Source organism: Xyrauchen texanus, chromosome 4 (genome assembly GCF_025860055.1).
Source record: "Xyrauchen texanus isolate HMW12.3.18 chromosome 4, RBS_HiC_50CHRs, whole genome shotgun sequence".
Lineage (NCBI taxonomy): Eukaryota > Metazoa > Chordata > Actinopteri > Cypriniformes > Catostomidae > Xyrauchen > Xyrauchen texanus.
This window is the reverse complement of record NC_068279.1, coordinates 45098678-45104677: the sequence shown is the minus strand read 5'-3', so window position 1 is coordinate 45104677 and position 6000 is coordinate 45098678.

The window sequence follows — 6000 nt, the reverse complement described above, 5'->3', positions numbered from 1 at the left end:
TGCACATCCTCTGGGCACTCTGCCAGGAATGTTGTCTGGTCCAGCAGCCTTCCGTGGGTTGACTCTATGTAGAGTTTTCCTCCCATCTGGCGTGGTAAGACAGAGCACCTGGTCTTTGGGAGGAGGGATGTTCTTCCTCGCCACCGCGTCATTCTGCGCTTCAAATTGAGCATAGAAGTTGTTCAGCGCATCTGGAATTGAGGCATCTTTTTCACAGGCAACTGATGATGTCCTGTAGTTGGTGATGGCCTGGATGCCCTGCCTGTCCTGGAAGTGACTGTGGATTCTCTGTTTATGTGCGCGTTTTGCCTCTCTGATGGCCCGGGACAGTTTGGTCCTCAATGTTCTTAGGGCTGCCTTGTCACCTGCTCTGAAGGCGGAGTCTCGGGTCCTCAGTAACACATGCACCTCTGCAGTCATCCATGGCTTCTGGTTGGAGTGTGTGGTGATGGTCTTGGAGAAAGTGATATCATCAATGCACTTGCTGATCACTGATGCTGTGTATTCCTCCAAGTTGGTAGAGTCACCATATGTTGCAGCCTCCCTGAACATGTGCCAGTCAGGATACTCAAAACAGTCCTGAAGAGCAGAGATGGCTCCTGCTGGCCAGGCTGACTAGCGATCTGTATGTTGGAATTAGCATAACAGAGATGTGGTCTGAGTAGCCAAGTTGGGGGCGGGGCTCTGGCCGGGTTCGCGCCTGGGATGTTTGTGTAAACAAGATCAAGCTTGTTAGCCCCTCTCGTTGCAAAGTCCACATACTGATGGAATTTAGGGAGCACTGTCTTGAGATTCGTATGGTTTAAATCTCTGGCGACAATAAACAGTCTGTCATGGTGAGTGTTCTGCAATTTGCTAATAGCCCCATACAGTTCACCGAGCTCTTCCTTAGCATTAACGCTGGGGGAAATGTAAACTCTGGTTATTATGACTGTGGTGAATTCCCATGGTAAATTAAAAGGTCTGCATTTAACAGTCACAAGCTCCACCAGCGATGAGGAGTAGCTAGAGACTAGCATAGAGTTCTTGCACCATTTCATGCTGATGTAAACACACAAACCACCACCGTCTTACTGCACAGAGCTGCATTTCTGTCGGCACGAAACGAGGCGAGCCCGTCTAGCTGAATGGTAGCGTCCGGAAGTCTGTCAAAGACGCGAAAGCAAAGATGCAGCAGTCTCTAAGTCTGCTGGAGTTGGATGTAGTCCAATATATTGTCCAGGGAGCAAACATTTCAGAGCAGGATAGACGGGAGAGCCGGCCGTCTAGGGTTTGTTTTTAGACTAGCATGGACCCCCGCGCTTCCGCTTCCTTGCACACCGCTTACAATGTCCCCTTTCCCCGGCCACCGGCATCAGGCGACACCGAGGACTGGAGGCCTGGTCTCCGCAGCAAGCCGAGGTTGCATAGCTTCTCCTGCAGATCATCATGCAGCTTGGTTGTTGCATGAATCTTATATTTGAGTAGTGTCTGGCGATGGTAAACACGAACACCGGTTGCTACGATGTCCATGTGCCGTAAGTTTCGGGCTAAGTAACAAAAAGAGCATCATTTTGAATCCGGAGCGGCCGCTGAGTGCTACCGTGCCACCACCTTGGATTCTGCGTACATTGGTGAGATTTCCATGCAGATTCAGAGAAAAAATCTGCATGAAGAAGCAAGCAATGCCCTGTCTTTGGTCACAAAATTTCAGTTCCCAGCAGAAGGAAAATATACTTTACACTCAACCACATTAACAAACTATGACAAAACCTTTCATATTGTTAGGAATTCCTTGTCTTGTTTCACTGTTGCCCTCTGTCTGCCATTTTTGTCACCTTTGCATTCCATAGTTTTCACTTTTGTCCCTTGTTTAGCTCCACTGTCTCACTTGTCATTGTTTAGAACTACACTTCCCAGAATCCGCCTGCCATCATCACTGCCATTTTGTTCATTGTTTTCACCTGTGTCTCATTCTGTCATCACTCACGGTGTATTTAAGCCCTGCTTTTTGTTCACTCCTTGACGTTCGTTGAGTGTTGTTAGCCTGGTATGTGTTTCCTGCCCATTTCCTCTGTCTTGTGTTTATTTCCCCATTGTGGGTTTTTTCTTTGTGTTTATTTGTTTATCTCTTTATAATAAAGTAAGCTTGCATTTAGACCCGCTCTCCTCGTCTGCCTTCGCTGTCTGCATGCGTAACAGAACGAACGACCAATATGGATCTAGCAGCTTACCTGGTGGAACTGACCCAGGCGGAGTTGACCATCCGCGAGTACTCCCACTTCTTTTCCGCTGTTGCCATCCACACCGGCTTCGACGACACATCCCTGAAAACCATCTACCAGCTCGGGCTACCAACATACCAGCTGAGGGGATTGCTGAACTCCAGAGACCTCACATGGAGGGAATATGTGGATCTAGTCTTGGGAGAACTCGCTGCCGGGGAACCACCTCTCTCAATCCCGGTTTCCGCCACTGGGCTTTCTGTGCCTGCCACGGCCAACGAGCCAGCGTTGCCAGCTTCGTCCACCCGGCGGAGGAGGAGAAGAGGAAAGGCTTCTGCTCCCCGGTCTCCGCCTGCCACGGCCAGCGAGCCAGAGCCCTTGCCTGCCCCGTTCTGCGAGCCAGAGCCCTCGTCAGCTACGGTCAGCGAGCCAGAGCCCTCGCCTGCCCCGGTCTGCGAGCCAGAGCCCTCGTCAGCCACGGTCTGCGAGCCAGAGCCCTCGCCTGCCCCGGTCTGCGAGCCAGAGCCCTCGCCTGCCCCAGTCTGCGAGCCAGAGCCCTCGCCTGCCCCGGTCTGCGAGCCAGAGCCCTCGCCTGCCCCGGTCTGCAAGCCAGAGCCCTCGTCAGCTACGGTCAGTGAGCCAGAGCCCTCGCCTGCCCCGGTCTGCGAGCCAGAGCCCTCGTCAGCTACGGTCAGCGAGCCAGAGCCCTCGCCTGCCCCGGTCTGCGAGCCAGAGCCCTCGTCAGCTACGGTCAGCGAGCCAGAGCCCTCGCCTGCCCCGGTCTGCCAGCCAGAGCCCTCGTCAGCCACGGTCAGCGAACCCAAGCCAGCGCATACCACGGTCACCCAGCCAGAGCCTGTCGCCTCAGAGGACAGTGAGCCAGTACCTGTCACCTTGGTCGTCCTTGAGCCAGCGCCTGTAGCCTTGGTCGTCCTTGAGCCAGCGCCTGTAGCCTCGACCGTCCCTGAGCCAGCGCCTGTAGCCTCGACCGTCCCTGAGCCAGTGCCTGTAGCCTCGACCGTCCCTGAGCCAGTGCCTGTAGCCTCGACCGTCCCTGAGCCAGCGCCTGTAGCCTCGACCGTCCCTGAGCCAGCGCCTGTAGCCTCGACTGTCCCTGAGCCAGCGCCTGTAGCCTCGACCGTCCCTGAGCCAGCGCCTGTAGCCTCGACCGTTCCCGGGCCAACGCCAATAGCCAGGACTGACCAAAAGCCAGCGCCAATGGTCATGCCCGTCCTAGAGCCTGTGCCCCTCGAGCTTCCCAGAGCTCTGCCTTCCGAGCTTTCCAGAGCTCCGCCTTCCGAGCTTTCCAGAGCTCCGCCTTCCGAGCTTCCCAGAGCTCCGCCTCCCGAGCTTCCCAGAGCTCCGCCTCCCGAGCTTCCCAGAGCTCCGCCTCCTGAGCTTCCCAGAGCTCCGCCTCCCGAGCTTTCCAGAGCTCTTCCCTCTGAGCTTCCCAGAGCTCCACCTCTCGGGCCTCTCGAGCCTTCCAGGACTCCGCCGCTCAGCCAGGGCTCCACCTCTCAAGTCACTCGAGCCTCCCAGGGCTCTGGCTCTCAAGCCTCTTGAGCCTTCCAGGGCTCCACCTCTCGAGCATCCCTGGGCTCCGCCTCTCAAGTCACTCGAGTCTTCTAGGGCTCCGCCCCTCAGGCCTCTCAATCCTCTCGGGCCTTCCAGGGCTCCGCCTCTCAAGCCTCTTGAGCCTTCCAGGGCTCCGCCTCCTGAGCCTCCTACGGCTCTTCTCCCCGAGCCTCCTACGGCTCTTCTCCCCGAGCCTCCTACGGCTCTTCTCCTCGAGCCTCCTATTGCTCCGCCTCCCGAGCCTCCTACGGCTCCACCTCCAGGACCTTCCAGGCCTCCGCCTCCAGAGCCTCCTACGGCTCCGCCCCCAGAGACTCCCGAGCCTCCTACGGCTCCGCCTCCCGAGCCTCCTACGGCTCTTCACCCAGAGATTCCAGAGCCTCATATGGCTCCGCCTCCTGAGCCTCCTACGGCTCTACTCCCAGAGACTCTAAAGCCTCCTATGGTGCCGAATTCCTCTGCTCCGCCTCCTGAGCCTTCCAGGGCTCCGCCTCTAAAGAATCCTATGGCGCCACCTCCCTCGGCTCCACCTCCAGAGCCTTCCAGGGCTTCGCCTCTAGAGCCTCCTATGGCGCAACCTTCCTCGGCTCCGCCTCCTGAGCCTTCCTCGGCTCCGCCTCCTAAGCCTTCCTCTGTTCTGCCACCTGAGCCTCAAGAGCCTCCCTCAGCTCCGCCTCCTGAGCTTCCAGAGCCTCCCTCAGCTCCGCCTCCTGAGCCTCCAGAGCCTCCCTCAGCTTCACCTCCAGAGCCTTCCAGGCCTCCGCCTCTAGAGCTGCCTACGGCACCACCGCCCTCAGCTCCATCTCGTGAGTCTCCCTCAGCTCCGCCTCCTGACCCGGCCCCTGTCCTGTGGCCTTCTCCCAGGCCTCCTGACCTAGTCCCTGTCCTGTGGCCTTCTCCCAGGCCTCCTGACCTGGTCCCTGTCCTGTGGCCTTCTCCCAGGCCTCCTGACCCTGTTCCAGTCCTGTGGCCTCTTCCCAGGCCTCCTGACCCAGTCCTTGTCCTGTGGCCTCCTCCCAGGCCTCCTGACCCTGTCCTGTGGCCTCCTCCCAGGCCTCCTGACCCTGTTCCCGTCCTGTGGCCTTCCCCCAGGCCTCCTGACCCGGTCCCTGTCCTGTGGCCTCCTCCCAGGCCTCCTGACCCAGTCCCTGTCCTGTGGCCTCCTCCCAGGCCTCCGGACCCAGTCCCTTTCCTGTGGCCTCCTCCCAGGCCTCCTGACCCCGTCCCTGTCCTGTGGCCTCCTCCCAGGCCTCCTGACCCTGTTCCCATCCTGTGGCCTCCCCCCAGGCCTCCTGATCTGGTCCCTGTCCTGTGGCCTCTGCCCAGGCCCCCTGACCCAGTCCCTGTCCAGTGGCCTCCTCCCAGGTTCCCCAAACCTGTCCTTGCCCGGTGGCCAGCTCCCTGACCACCTGAACTTGTCCTTGCCCTTTGTGCCCCCTTGGACTTCCTGCCTGCCATCTGTTCCCCCTTGGACTTCCTGCCTGCCCTTTGTGCCCCCTTGGACTTCCTGCCTGCCTTCTGTGCCCCCTGGACTGTCTGTCTGCCCCTCGTTGCCCCTTGGACTGTCTGTCTGCCCCTCGTTGCCCCCTTGGTCTGTCTGCCCACCTCAAGCTCCCCCCAGTCATGGACATTTTTTGTTTTGTTTTATGTCACTGTGATCGTCTGGAATCCGATCCTTGAGGGGGGGCTATGTTAGGAATTCCTTGTCTTGTTTCACTGTTGCCCTCTGTCTGCCATTTTTGTCACCTTTGCATTCCATAGTTTTCACTTTTGTCCCTTGTTTAGCTCCACTGTCTCACTTGTCATTGTTTAGAACTACACTTCCCAGAATCCGCCTGCCATCATCACTGCCATTTTGTTCATTGATTTCACCTGTGTCTCATTCTGTCATCACTCACGGTGTATTTAAGCCCTGCTTTTTGTTCACTCCTTGACGTTCATTGAGTGTTGTTAGCCTGGTATGTGTTTCCTGCCCGTTTCCACTGTCTTGTGTTTATTTCCCCATTGTGGGTTTTTTCTTTGTGTTTATTTGTTTATCTGTTTATAATAAAGTAAGCTTGCATTTAGACCCGCTCTCCTCGTCTGCCTTCGCTGTCTGCACGCGTAACACATATGCCTTCCATATTAGGTGTTTCAGAATAACTCCTACTCCATTCTATCAACTTTTAAAATGGGGGATGGTTATTTTCTTTTGATAAAGCTGCACAGTCACCTACACTTG